Genomic DNA, 15,707 nt, shown 5'->3' on the forward strand with positions numbered 1-15,707 from the left:
TGTAACATCGTGTCTCACGGTTTCCTTGTCTGGGAACAGGCTGGGGAGTGTAGGCATTCTATAAAATACTGAACTGACAAGGAGGTAATTGTGCTCATGTATTGAAAAGTCTGGTTTTCTTGGAGGTTTTGCTGCTGCTGCTGCTAAGTCGCTTCAGTTGTGTCCGACTCTGTGCGACCCCATGGGCTGCTGCCCACCAGGCTCCTCCGTCCATGGGATTCTCCAGGCAAGAGTACTGGCGTGGGGTGCCACTGCCTTCTTTCTTGGATGTGAGTCCTTTACAAATGATAAAGTGCATTTCCATAGAGTCATTGCACCTTTGTAGGAGAGGCTGAAAGCACCTGTTCTGCCTGCTGTTTATTTCACATAAGCTTGTAAATCACGTTAATGGCTGATTTGAGACTCTCACTGCCAAGGAAGTGGCTCCTCAGGTTATAACCTGAGTATGCTCCCTCCTTTTCTCAAAGAATGTAAAACAAGGTAAGCACAGCAGTGCTTTCGCCCCCTGAATGTGAAGTCCTCAGCTCGGGCAGTTTGTGGACCCCCGTGAAGGGCAGAGTGGTCCTGTGCTTTGTCTCTCAGAAGCGAAAACATCTAGGATCCTGTCTTGTTTGAACAGCACACACAACGGAGCAGACCTCTGCTCAAATCCTAGCAAGATGTCTTATTCCAGCAATTTCAGATAAATCTACTAGCAACATGATGCTCTTTATTCTTTATTGTTTGTTGTTGCTGTTGTTTAGTCGCTAAATCATCCTTCACTATCTCCCAGAGTTTTCTCAAACTCTTATCCATTGAGTTGGTGATACCATCCAACCATCTCATTGTACATTGCCCATTTTCCTCCTGCCCTGAATCTTTCCCAGCATCAGGGTCTTTCCAGTGAGTCAGCTCTTCACATCAGGTTGCTGAAGTGTTGGAGCTTCAGCTTCAGCATCAATCCTTCCAATTAATATTCAGGGTTGATTTCCTTTAGGATTGACTGATTGGATCTCCTTGCTGTCCAAGGGACTCTCAATAGTATTCTCTAACACCACAGTTCAAAAGCATCAGTTCTTCAGTTCTCAGCCTTCTTTATGGTCCAACTCTCTTATCCATACATGACTACTGGGAAAGCTATAGCTTTGACTATCTGGATCTTTGTTGGCAAAGTGATCTTTCTGCTTTTTCATATGCTTTCTGGGTTTGTCACAGCTTTTCTTCCAAGGAGCAAGTGTCTTAATTGCATTCTATATGGTCTAGTAATGAGAACTCCAAAATGCATGAGGCCATGGGCACTGTGCCTTACTGTTTCCTGTTCTGTGGTAAATGGTCTTCATAACTAATATGCTGTATTCTATTAGATGGAATAGGTTGGGGAGACTAAAAGGTGAGAGTGAAAGCTGAGCTGCAGTATGCAAGAGATGACAAAGTCATAGAAGAAAGTTTGTTTTTAGTGAATACATACATTAAGGTGCTTGAAAAGATGGCTGTTGCACCTCCAAGCAGCAAGTCAGAATTCCAGGTGGGAAGTGGGCCCTGCTGGGTGTGGCCTGAAGCACAGACAACTCTTGGACTGCAGTTTCTCTCCACACCCTAGTGGATGAAAGGAAAGGAGGTAGAAATAACCCAGAGGGTGTCCAAACCTGGCACAACCTGTCAGGAGAATGGGAAGGGCATCATGGGAAGAGAAAGAAGGGAGAGCAGTTGTTCTGGACCTTTCTGTAGAATCACAGACACAGAGAAGCACATGGAGAGAGAGTGGAGGGAGAGGGGCTGTCTCCTCTGTCACAGGAATGGGTGTGAAGGAGGCTGATGAGCAAGTGAAGGTGAGTGGGAGCTGTGAGGACTGTGTTAGCCCCTCTTCCCTGGGCTCCCCTTCCAGCCGTGTTGGCTCAACTGAGGTCAACTTTGACAGGACCTAGTCACATCCAGCAGGGGTGGAGTGTACTATGAAAGCCTCATCCCCACCCCTAGGATGGATGCTAGACTTGGTTGTCCTGCTCCGAGCCTTGCTTTCAGAAATCCTGGGCTACACCCGGAGGCGATCCTGGTCACTGCCTGACTCATAAGTCCCATCTTCATCTCTAATGCTGGCTGCATCTCCCTGGGCCAGGAGATCAGCTCTGCCTTGGCTTCTTGGCTGCTTTCTGGTTTCCTCCTGAGGCTGCTGCCTAGCCCTGCACTTTGACCTACTTAGCTGAGCCCACACACCCTGATCCAGTTTTCCAGTCCTTCTCTGTGGGTTGGACTCTGCTCTTCACATCACTGTTAGCTTTCCAGGGTCTGCTCCACGCTGAAAAGAGCATGTGGGTAACTGTAGGGTTCCAGCATCCCTGGCATCCCCAACATCCCAGCCATTGGGCACTCCCCACATCTAGCCTCCATTGCTGCGCTGCCTGTGGAATTGTGATGAAATCCCTGGTTACCACTCGGTTGAATTCATACCTTTACCATAGTTCTGTTTTCCCCCAATTTCTCCTTGTGTGCACTGGCTAGTCTCTCTCTGACAGCATCTTGTTTCTCTTGCTTTCTGCTGTGGTAGTCCCAGTTGTTTAGGTGGCAGAGATTCCTTGGTTCTGAGAGGGCGAGTGACTACTCCGGCTCAAATGGATGGAACACGATGGCCCTAGAAGGGTCGGGGTATCTTGCTGCCCTTGATCAGTGTTCTGACAGATGACAGATAATCAAACTTCTAGAGTTTCTGACCCAAAGGTGCTTGTTTCACATTCCTCTTTACCTGCTTCTCCTGTCTCCATCTTCTTGCTGTCCTCTGGAGGTACAGCAGCCATCCTGCAAACTAAGATGATAATAACAGCCAACCTCATGAGGACTGTTGTTGCTGTTGGAAGGAAGACTCTGGTGCTTCTTTCCGTTTGAGGCCTGGAAGTCTTGGAATTGTTTTATGACAAAGGGAAAGGTGTCTCCTGCTGAAAATGTGCAGTGGTCTAAAGCCTGCCCAGCTCCAGGAATGGGGACCCTGGTGGAGTTGGCACGCACTTGAGGTATAGAGCATGTTTCTCTGACCCAACAAGGAGGAGAGATATGGTCATATGGATTGGTTCTCTAGTCTGGAGGTGGCTCAGTACAACCCTGGCAGCCAACAGCGTCCACAAGTTCTTCTTGGAAAGATGATCCTGGCTATGACAGAATCTGCCAAGGTTCTTCAGACCCCTCACTACCACCCCATCCTGCTGAGTTATGTGGGGATGTGTTCCTCTGCCAGGAAAACATTTTGAAGGCATCACATGAACCTCCTACTGGTTAGGTCCCAGGGCTGTTCCTAGGTTTCCAGCCTCTGTGGGTGGTGTGGGAGGCATTTAATCACTAGGGCCATGAAATCAGAACCAGGAAACCCAAAGCAGCAGGGCCACTTGGAATGTTTCCCTCGACTTTTCTCACTGAGGCTGGGACTTGCTTTGCTGGGAGGCTGTAGGTTTAATAGTGATGAGGGAGCAGACCTGCTGGGTGTGCCTTGGCCCAAGAAGTGCCAGCTGAGGAGCACGTGGCTAAGGAAACCATCTCATTGGAAGGATGTTTGATCTAGCACCAGGGGGGGAGCTATGCTGTTGAAACTCATAAAGCTGAGAATAAAAAATACCCTGGAGACAAACAAATATATAGGAAAACATTTTTATGTCCTTAGGGAAAAGGAAGACCTTCTACAATAAGATGCACAAGGCAAAAACCAGAAAGAAAAATCATTTGTTTGAACAATGTTAAAATTATGTTTACCAAAAAAAAAAAATTATGTTTACCAATGGTAATAGTTACAATATATACTGTATGTGACTAGAAAATTGAAAATGAGAATCCAGGGTATGTAATGAACTCCTATACATCCACAGAGAGGAAACAGACATCCCAGCAGAAAAAGATCACAAACAAAATTTGAATGTGTAATATAACAAGAAAATAAATATATATTTTAATGTTCATTTATCTTTATTTATATGTTTTACTTAAGCATTTTGTAAATGTCCATATTCACTAGGAAAATGCAAAACCAATACAAAAAAAGAAAAACCAAAACAGCTGTTTAACATTCACTGAATTGACACAAATGTTAAAGTTTGATAATACTAAGAATTGACAATGATATTAAGAAATGAGCCTTTCATTCTTATGGCAATTTGACAGTATGTATTTAAAATATCCCATGATTTGACAAAGCAGTTCCCTGTTGCCATACCTCTGAAAGAGCCTTGCAGAGGTGTACAGGAGGGCGTATACAATGTCCATTGCAAAATTGTTTATAATAGTGAATGCCTGGAAACAAACTACCAAGGGGCTGTGAACAAACAGACAGTGGCTTAAAAAAAAAAAGACAAGGTTATACTGTGGAGTGTGTGTGTGCGTTGGTGTGTGTGTTCAGTCGTGTCTGACTCTTTGTGGCCCCATGGAATGTATCCCACCAGGCTCCTCTGTTCATGGAATTTTCCAGGCAAGACTACTGAAGTGGGTTACCATATCCAGTACTATGCAGTATTTGGATAGAATAGGCCGGATTTCTCTGTTATAATAGAGAGAAGTCTCTTTTTATAATTTTGTAGCTTGCTCTTTTCTCTCAGGAAAATGTTTTGGAGACTTCTCCCTCCTCACACACACACAAAATCGATTACCATGACAATATCTTAGTGTTTTATAAAGAGGGATGAATTGATATTACATAGGTGTAGTATCAAAGACTATCTCCACGGATCGCAAGGTTTATGGAAGAACAGGAGTGTGGTGACGCAGGGGTCACAGTGAGGTGGAGCTGAGGGTGCGTGCTGGGGATGGATGCTGTGTTCTGATACAGGTCATAAAAGAGAAATAAGATACAGGACAGCTCATGGCCAGAGATTTCAGCTGGAGTTTTGCTGGTCATCTCATTCTGCTAACTATGCCTTTGGTCACTGAGAAATTAATTTTATAGAACAAGGAGAAAGTCGCTGTGGGACTATTTCTGGATCTAAGTGACGGATTGGTTACTAAGTATAGAAGAAGGCAGGGATCATGTTAGTTGGTTCAACAAATCTTTACTGAGCACTTACTAAGTGCCCGTTACTGCTCTAGGCACCAGAGAATAATAATATGACACAGTATTTGACTCCAAGGAATTTTGTCTAGTGTGGGAAATACTTCACACAACAGAATTCTCAGTATGAGGTAGGGGTCAGACGTGACTTCCTGGAGGAGGTAGCACAGGGCTGGGTGTTGTTGGGTGAGTGACAGCTGGATCTGCTGGGGAAGGTGGGAGGTGCGGCATCACTGGACCAGACAGTGATGGGCTAATTATGGGCTAGGAGGGTGGACAGGCTGGGTTGGGTCACAAGAAATGAATGTCACACTGAGGAATTTGGACAAACAGAGTCAAGATGGTGAGGTATGTGGTTGGATCTGGGTGCTAGATAGATCTGCTTGGCACTGGTGGGTGTATTGGAGAAACCTGTCTTTGGCATTAGGGAGATGAGCTGGTGGGTGGTTTCACCAGTGAAAGCACAGAGTCCTAGCCAGCTCCACTGTGATGGTAACAGAGGACATGTCTGGGCAGAGTTAGTACCAGGTCTAGGAAGGAGGGGAGAGCTGCTTAAAGGAAAACTCAGTGAGGAAGTGTTGGAGGCCCTAGGAATAAGTAAATATACTCGAGAAAAAGGAGTCACCTGGAGAACCCACTGTGGTCATTCTGGGAACTCCTTGGTGCCTTCAGATTTAGAAACTTTAAAATCATCTATGTCATCTCAGGAAAAGGGTGGATGTAAGAAACGAGCTGAGGCCCTGCCTTGTCAGCTTTTCTACCATCACACCCCCAGTGTCCAGAACAGTTCTTGGCCCTTGGTGGGTCTCAGGGATGTTTGTCAAGAAAATGAATGAATGTATGAAGTCTTACTGGTGGTAAGATCTGAACAGTTTTGACCCTGCTAATGTAGGATTTACTTAAAAGGCACTTCTCTTTTCTTTAAGATCCTTTTATTTTTTAACTTTATTTTTCTAAAGTTTTGGTCACACTGCACAGCATACAGGATCTTAATTCCCCAACCAGGGATGGAACCTGTGCATGCTGCAGGGCAAGCATAGAGTCTTAACCCCTGGAAAGTGAAAAGTGAAAAGTGAATTAGTTACAGTTGTGTCTGACTCTTTGAGATCTCATGGACTGTTGCCCACTAGGCTCCTCTGTCCATGGAATTCTCCAGGCAAGTGTACTGGAGTGGGTTGCCATTTCTTTCTCCAGGGGATCTTCCTGACCCAGGGATCAAACCCAGGTCTCCTGCCTTGCAGGTGGATTCTTTACCAACTGAGCTGCCAGGGAAGCCCTAACAATTGGACCACCAGGGAATTCTCCTTATTTTGTTCAAAGGTTGCTCTGCTTCTGTATCTCCCGTGTTACAGTCTGTATTTTTAGATTGAAGAAGATATCATCTTAGCTTCCATGTTGGCTGTTTCATCAGGTTGTGTGGTTTCAGCTTGGCTGTAACCCTTTTTGTTGTCAAAATGTCCTCTGGCAGTGGAGGGGGAAGTGTCCCCCCTTGTGACTTCTGGGCAGCTTTCATATGTGTGTGTGTGTGTGTGTGTGCGTGCACACACGTGTGTATATGTCTACTTTACTTGCTGCAGAACACCAGCCTTCTTCACAGTGCCTAACACTTCTCTTGGCACAGAGTGAGTTCATAAATATTTGCTGCAGTAAGCCAGTGTCTTTCATTACTGATATATACTCCATTGGCCTGTCATTCTCTGGGGGCCCAGAAGGACTATATCTCACCATTGCCTGCTTTGACTTTGTGTCTGCAGCCCAGGCAATGTGCAGCTGACCCCCAGGGAATACCCTAGCTCTGTGGGCTCTGTTACCATAAAGGTTGACATGATTTTTCCTATGTCCAAAATGGTAGTAGAACACTGCATTTTAAATGTTTTTTTGTCTGTAAAATGGGAAAATCATTTTTCTCTCATAGTGTAGATATGCAGTTAGCACAGTGTCTGATCTATGTTAACAATCAGTATTTGCTATTAATGATTATTGTTTCTTAGTTAATTTCTTTCATTGTTTAAGTATTAATTAGCACTTCATTATTGAGTGTATTCCTTCTGTTAGTGTAATGGCTGAAGCTTGAAATCCTTCTTTACTCTTAGAGGTCAGCTGGCCTTTTGATACCTGGAGAGAATGAAGCCCTATAGGAAGTAATCTAAGTGATTGTTGTCTTGATTCTCCCAAGTATGGTATATAACTAGCACAATGCTAGACAGGCAGGGAAAGGTTATTAGGTACATGCAGCTGCTGTTGTTCAGTCGCTAAGTGGTGTCTGACTATTTGTGACCCCTTGGACTACAGGCACCAGGCTTCCCTGTCCCTCACTATCTCCCAGAGTTTGCTCTAACTCATGACCATTGAGTTGATGATGCCATCCAACCATCTCATCCTGTCTTGCCCCTTCTCCTCCTGCCCGCCATCTTTCCCAGCATCAGAGTCTTCTCCAATGTGTAGGCTCTTTGCATCAGGTGGCCAGAGTATCAGAGCTTCAGCTTTAGCATAAGTCCTTCCAATGAATATTTAAGGTTGATTGGTTCAATCTTCTTGCAGTCGGGGGCCTCTCAAGTATCTTTTTCAGCACCACAATCCGAAAGCATCAATTCTTCGGCATTTGGCTTTCTTTACGGTCCAACATTCACAGCCATCTGGCTCAATCTCTTGTGGGGTCACTGCTCCTTTCCCCTGGATCCTGGAGCATACAAGGTTTTGTTTATGTCTTCCTAGAGTCTCTGGCAGGTATGGGGTTTGGTTTTAACATAATTGAGGCCCTCCTACCATCTTATTGCAGCCTCTTCTTTGTCCTTGGACCTGGGATATCTTTTTTTAGTGGGTTCCAACATCCTCTTGTTGATCGTTGTTCAGCAGCTAGTTGAGACTTTAGTGTTCTCAAAGAAGATGAGCACAGGTCCTTCTACTCTGCCATCTTGACTTGGCTGCTCTCACATCCATACATGACTACTGGAAACACCATAGTTTGACTACACGGATCTTTGTTGGCAAAGTAATGTCTCTGCTTTTTAATATGCTGTCTAGATTTGTCATTGCTTTTCTTCCAAGGAGCAAGTGTCTTTTAATTTCATGGCTGCAGTTACAATCCACAGTACTTTTGGAGCCCAAGAAGAGAAAATCTGTCACTGTTTCCACTTTCCCCCTATCTATTTGCTTTGAAGTGATGAGACTAAATGCCATGATCTTAGCTTTTTGAATGTTGAGTTTTTAAGCCAACTTTTTCACTCTCCTCTTTCACTTTCATCAAGAGGCTCTTTAGTTTGTCTTTACTTTCTGCCATTAGAGTGGTATCATATGCTTATCTGAGGTTGTTGATATTTCTTCTGGCAATCTTGATTCCAGCTTGAGATTCTTGCAGCCCAGCATTTCACATGATGTACTCTGCATATAAGTTAAATAGCCAGGGTGACAATATACTGCCTTGACATACTCTTTTCTCAATTTTGAACCAGCCTGTTTTTCCATGTCCAGTTCTAACTATTGCTTCTTGACCTGCATACAGGTCGGGAGACAGGTAAAGTGGTCTGGTATTCCCATCTCTTTAATCCACATACAGTGGATTCCCACATTAAGGCTGAATCCTCTTGTGGAACTGGGTTGGGACTGTCTTTGGGATGTGCTCCTTGAAGTAAATATATTTAAGGACACTCTTACTAACACCCTCCTGCTCCAACTCACTTTAAAAAACATATCCCAGATCTTTCTGCTGCTGGTTCCTGAAGCCAATAAACTTAAAAATATTGTTTCTTAAGCATTAAAAAGCATTAAATATTGAAACTTTGACCTATAATAGCCAAGGCTTGAATACTTGGATCAGTATCTCACTTAAAAAGAAAAAAAAACAACACAGAAATTCGAAGGCATACTTGTATATCACTTAAACTAAAGGGTGCATGTGCTCTCACTAAAGTCCTCTATCCTCCTCTGGGCTCTTGTGTTCTAAAATGAAGAAAGAGTTTTGTTATAGACTGAATATTTTTGTCCCCAGATCCATATGCTGAAACCCTGACCTTCAGTTATGGTAGTGTTTGAAGATGTGACCTCTGGGAGGTGATTAGGTGAGGTCATGAGAGTGGGGCCCCATGATGGAATGCACCAAGACACATAGGAATCAAACTGACAAAAATTAAAGACAGAGATGAAATATTAAAAGCAACAAGGGAAAAAGAAATAACAAAGGGAAATTCCATAGGTTATCAGCTGATTTCTCAACAGAAGCTCCACAGACCAGAAGGGAATGGCACAATATATTTTGAGTGATGAAAGGGAAGAACCTACAACCAAGAAACTCTACCCAGTGAGACTCTGGATCAAATTTGATGAAGAAATTAAAAGCTTTTCAGAGAAGCAAGAGTTAAGAGAATTCAGCACCACTAAATAGTTTTACAACAAATGCTAAAGGCATTTCTCTAGGCAGGAAACACAAGGGAAGGAGAAGATCTACAAAAAAATAAACCCAAAACAACTAACAAAATGGTAAGGATCATACAGATGGATAATTACCTTAAATGTAAATGGATTAAATGCACTGACCAAAAGACATAGACTAGCTGGGCTGATAAAAAAATCAAGACCAGTATATATGTTTACAAGAGACCCACCTCAGACCTAGGGACGCTTACAGACTGAAAGGAAGGGGATGGGAACAACGTATTCCAAGCAAACAGAATTTATAAGAAAGCTGGAGTAGCGAGAGTCATACCAGACAAAATAGACTTCAAAACAAAGACGATGTAAGAGGCGCAGAGTGGGGCCCCCTGATATGCTACTGTCCCTATAGGAAGAGGTGCCAGGGAGCTTGCCCTCTCCCTCCATTTCTGCCATGTGGGTAAGCAGTGAAGAGTCTGCTCTCTGCAAGGTCAGGAAGAGGCTTCAGGATCCGAATCTATCTTCACTTTGACTTTGCATTTCTCAGCCCCCAGAACTGTGAGAAATAAATGTCTGTTGTTTAAGCCACTTGGTCTGTGGTGTGATTTTTCGACAGCCAAGCTGACTAAGACTCCCTGGCTGTGGAGGGGCCATGTCGTCCCCCCTTGGTGAGCCAGGAACCTGTGTGCTCAGCTCGACTCCCCGCCAGCCACATCCTCTGGCGGCCTGAAGCCCCAACACTGCTTTCTCCATGACCAGCTCCCAGGAGACCATGCTGCAAGGATTTGTTCTGGGGGGAAGAGAGGAAGAAAAGCAAACAAAACGAAAAACCGCTAACTGTTTTGTTGTGAGTGGAGGGAATGGAACCGACAAACATTAAATTTTGTCCCAAAACAACTGCCAAAATAATACATATTCATTATGGAAAGCCAAGCAACACAGAAGGATAGAAAACAGAACGTAAAGTCGTTCCTTGCCACTTTGTTATTTCACATATTGCTCCCTACTCACAGTTCTCCAGCATGAATGGGCTCACATTACTATTCCCAGATGGCTTCCAGACTGTGTGCACACATCCCCGCATACACACACACTCAAAGGTAGGTATATATAGAAATATAAGCTTTAAAAATGACAAAAATGCTATTTAGCAACTTGCTTTATTTCATTTAGAACTGTATCATGAGGATATATCTCCATATTCATATGGATTTCTCCTATTCTCTCTCAGAACTGCTCAGAATCCCATATTATGAATGCTGCATGATTTATTTGATAATTTCTCTTTTGATAGATATTAAAATTAAAAATTTTTTCTTTATTACAAATAATGTTTTAGTGAACATTTTTATTCATATATTTGTATAATTTGTATAATTGCTTGAATATTTGTCTTACCTCCAACTGGCAAAACAAAATACCACAGGCTGGGGGCTTAAACGGCAGACACTGATTTCTCACAGTTCTGGAGGCTGGGAGTGTGGAATCAGGGTGCCAGAGTGGTCAGGTTCTGGTGGGAACTCTTCCTGGCTTGCAGACAGCTGCCTTCTCACTGTGTCCTCATGTGGCAGAGAGCATGTGAGCTCTGGTCACTCTCCTCTTACAAGGACACTAATCCCAATACGAGGTCTTAACCTCCTGACTTCACTTAACCCTAACTACCCCCAAAGGCCCAGCCTTCAAATACCGGCATGAGGTCTTCAACATGAATTTGGGGTGGGGAGAGGTTTGGTCATAGCAGTATTTTGCATGCATGTTTAGTTTCTAAGTCATGTTTGACTCTTTGCAACCCCATAGACTATCTAGCCTGCCAGGCTCCTCAGTTCATGGAATTTTCCAGGCAAGAATACTGGAGTGGGAGTTTATTTCTACAAATATGAAATTATCAAAGGATATGCACATTTAAACTTTTTTGAAGATTTATTTAATTTAATTAGTTTATTTAATATTTTTGGCTGTGGTGGGTCTTCAATGCTGCTTGTGGACTTCCTAGTTGCGAGGAAAGGGAGCTGCTCTCTAGCTGTAGTGCTCAGGTTTCCCCCTGCGGTGGCTTCTCTTGCTGCAGAACTGGGGCTCTAGAGTGCGAGCTCAGTAGTCGTGGTGCACAGAGTTAGTTGCTCCATGACATGTGGGATCTTCCCAGAGTAGGGATCCACGTCCCCTGCATTGCAGGCAGACTCTCAACCACTGGGCCATGAGGGAAGACCCACATTTAAACTCTTTTGCTGTCTTTGTACAGTCACTCTGTCGTGTTTGACTTTTTGCAATGTGATGGACTGCAGCATGCCAGGCTTCCCTGTACTTCACTGTCTCCTAGGGTTTTACTGACCTCCAAAAAGTTTATGATACTTTATATTTCTATCAACATGTGTGGAGAAAAGGGTTTATAATTTCATTTTAATTGGCATTTTCTTGACTATTAGTGAGGCCAAGCATATATTTCAGTGTTATTAGTCATTTGTAATTTCCCCATTTTGTTCAGTCTCTAAGCCTTGTCTGATTTTGTGACCCCAATGGACTGCAGCATGCCAGGTCTCCCTGTCCTTCAGCATTTCCCAGAGTTTGCTCAGACTCATGTCTATTGAGGTGATGATGCCATGCAATTATCTCATCCTCTGTTGCCCGCTTCTCCTCTTGCCTTCAATCTTTCCCAGCATCCAGGTCTTTCCCAATGAGTCAGTTCTTTGCATCAGGTGGTCAAAGTTTTGGAGCTTCAACTTTACCATCAGTCCTTCCAATGAATATTCAGGGATGATTTTCTTTAGGATTGACTGCTTTGGTCTCCTTGCTGTACAAGGAACTCTCAAGAAGTCTTCTTCAGCACCACAGTTTGAAAGCATCAATTCTTTGGTGCAGTGCTCAGCCTTCTTTAAGGTTCAACTCTCACATCCACACACAACTACTGGAGAAACCATGGCTTTGTCTGTACGGACTTTTGCTGGCAAAGTGATGTCTCTGCTCTTTAATATGCTGTCTAGGTTTGTCATAGCTTTTCTTTCAAGGAACAAGCATCTTTTCATTTCATGGCTGCAGTCATCACCCAAAATGATTTTGGAGTCCTAGAAAATAAAATCTGCCACTGTTTCCATTTTTTTCCCTATTTGCCATGAAGTGATGGGACTAAATGCCATGATCTTAGTTTTTTCAATGTTGAGTTTTAAGCCAGCTTTTTCACTCTCCTCTTTCACCTCATTATGAAGCTCTTTAGTTCCTCTTCACTTTCTGCCATTGGGTGGTATTATCTGCACATCTGAGGTTGTTAATATTTCTCTCAGAAATCTTGATTCTAGCCTGTGATTCATCCAGCCCAGTATTTTACATGATGTACACTCCATAAAAGTTAAATAAGTAGGGTGACAATATACAGCCTTGTTGTACTCCTTTCCTGATTTTGAACCAGTCCATTGTTCCATGTCCAGTTCTAACTGTTGCTTCTTGGCCTGCATACAGGTTTCTCAGGAGGCAGGTAAGCTAATATGGTATTTCCATCTCCTAAAGAATCTTCCACAGTTTGCTGTGATCCACACAGTCAAAGGCTTTAGCACAGTCAATGAAGCAGAAGTTTTTCTGGAATTCTCTTGTTTTTCTATGATCCAACAAATGTTGGTAATTTGATCTCTGGTTTCTCTGCCTTTTCTAAATCCAGCGTATACATCTGGAACTTCTTGGTTCACATACTGTTGAAGCCTAGTTTGAAGGATTTTGAAAATTACCTTGCTAGCATGTGAATGTGAGTAATTGTATCGTGAATTGTCCATTTATACACTGTCAAAGTCTTAGTAGGGTTTTTAACATTTGTATGGGTCTGTTGTGCTTTATATTTTAATCCTTAATATTAATCCCTGATACCCCTCAAGGTTTTTTTTCCTTATATAAATTTTGACTTTTTACTGTGTTATTTTTTTCTTTAAAAACTAAAAAGAAAAATTTAGGTGGACGTGACGACAGTCTTTTCCTCCAGGTCTTTGGAATTATGTTATTATGTGTCAGCAACACCTTGCCTGAGTTTCAAGAATATTCACATACATTTTACCCAGTTGCTTTGATTTCTTTTAGGTTTAGATCTTTAGTCCAACTGGAATTTGAAGTAGATGTCTAATTAATTTTCAAAGGTATAAACATTTTCTCTAAAATCATTCACTGGGGAGCCTTCTTCCCTGGTGGCTCAGATAGTAAAGAAACTGCCTGCAGTGTGGGAGACCTGGGTTCAATCCCTGAGTTGGGAAGATCCCCTCAAGAAGGAAATGGCAACCCACTCCTGTAGTCTTGCCTGGGGAATTTCATGGACAGAGAAGCCTGGTGAGCTACAGTCAATGATATTGCAAAGAGTCGGACATGGCTGAGCGACTGAACACATGTTCATTCTTCCACTGTCTGGAAATGGCATCACCATCACATGCTACATTTCCATGTGCACATCTGTTTCCAAAATTCTATTTTTTTCCATTAATTGTTTCCTGTGGCTACATTGGTCCTAGGTAGCTTTAATTATTTTAGATTTATGTAGTGTATTTTTATATCATTGATATCATTACTCAGTTGCTTTCCAAATGTTCTTAGCTGCTGTCATGCATTTTCTTTTTTAGATTCCAAGTTCTAAAATTTCTACTTCCCAAAATAATCATTGAAATTTTCAAGTGAATTGCATTGACTTTACCTTATAATTAGGAGAGAACTGATATTTTAACATGATTAGGTACTCATATCCATGAATATAATATATATTTTAAGTCTTCTTTTTTGCCTCAGCAAAGTTCTATAGTTTGTTTTCATACTGTTCTTGCACATTTAAGTTTACATCCAGTTATTTTGTAGTTTTAATTGCTATTTTAAATGGGATTATTTTCCATTACATTGTTTAATTAATGATTGATGGTATATAGGATTAATGACATTTACGTATGGACTGAATTTTCTTATTTTATTAATTTTGTTAATAATTGCTTTCATTCCATTGTTTGGGATCAGCAAACTTCCTCTGTGAAGGGACAGATAGCAAATGCTTTTGGCTTTGCAGGAGCTCTGTTGCCCCGAATTGACTCTGCGACTGCAGTGTGAAAGCAGCCCTAGGCAATACATGTGACCATGTTCCAATAAAGCTTTATTTACAAGCTGGCCTGCTGGCGAGATTTAACTCTTGGGCATGGAACAGGATTTGCTGGCTATAGTCTATGGATGCAAATATATTGTATGTGAATTATATGCTTTTCCTTGTCTCCAAAACAGTGGATTTCAGAAGAGTGTTGAATAACAGAAGTGATAAAGTCACTTGTTCTTTATTTGGTATTTGGTATTTGATCTGATCTGATCTGATTGTGTTGGTATTTCATCATTAAGGTCAATGTTTCTTTTAAAATTTTTGGTAGATATTTTTACCTAGTTAAAGGTGTTTTCATCTCTTCTTAGGTTACTAAGAAATTTTAGTAGCAGTGTGATTGAATTTTATCAAATCCTTTGTGAATCTCTTAATATTCACATTTTCCCTATTATTCTCTTCATGAATATAAATGAAATATCTTATATAAACTGTCCTTGAATTAATGGAATAAATAATTCCATTTCCTGTATTTCATTAAGGATTTCTATATCTACATTCGTAAATGAAGTTACAGTTTTCTTTCTGTAATATTTCTTTGATATTTAAAACATTATTCTAACTTTTGTAGGATGAATTGGGAAACTTCCATTTTATATAAAGTTTTGAAACACTTTAATTGATATGAAAATTAACTATTTTTTTTTCAGGTTTGCTAAAATGTCCAGAAATCACTTGAGTCTAGTACTCTTCAGTGAAGGGCTGTGCCATTTCCATTTTGTCTGTTATTTATTGATCTTTATGAAGCAGAGCCTCTTTGTCCTGGTGGCTGAAGGCTGTGTGCTGTGTGAGGTCCATCCATTTAGATTTGCCCTTATGGAAACTGTTCAGCTGAGTGGATGTGAAAGCAGAGGAAACTCGTCATAGGTTAGCATATGCTCCCATTTCTGCTTGGTTCCAGAAGGGTTAAATTATACAATAGAGATAAGATAGAGGGGAAGCAGGAAAGGCAGAAGAGGCAAGCTCCTTAGACAGAAAATAATTGGAAAGGAGAAATGCCGAGCTACGCTGGAATAGAATAGAGGGCAGGTACCCCTCCAACTTCTCCTTCCACCCAGAGGGAGCAGGGCTGGGCTTTTTACTGGCATCACTGGTTCAAGGGAAGAAGAGGTTTTGCATTTTGGAAAACTGGGTGGACCTTTCAAAGGCTCCTGGGAACCTTGGACCGCCCCTGCCGAGCTGACGGGTCATCGTTGCTGGCCATAGCAGCTTCAGTCCCAGGTGTCGGGGTCCTGGGCTGTAATC

The sequence above is a fragment of the Bubalus bubalis genome, chromosome 21 (assembly GCF_019923935.1).
Source record: "Bubalus bubalis isolate 160015118507 breed Murrah chromosome 21, NDDB_SH_1, whole genome shotgun sequence".
NCBI classification, from domain to species: Eukaryota; Metazoa; Chordata; class Mammalia; order Artiodactyla; family Bovidae; genus Bubalus; species Bubalus bubalis.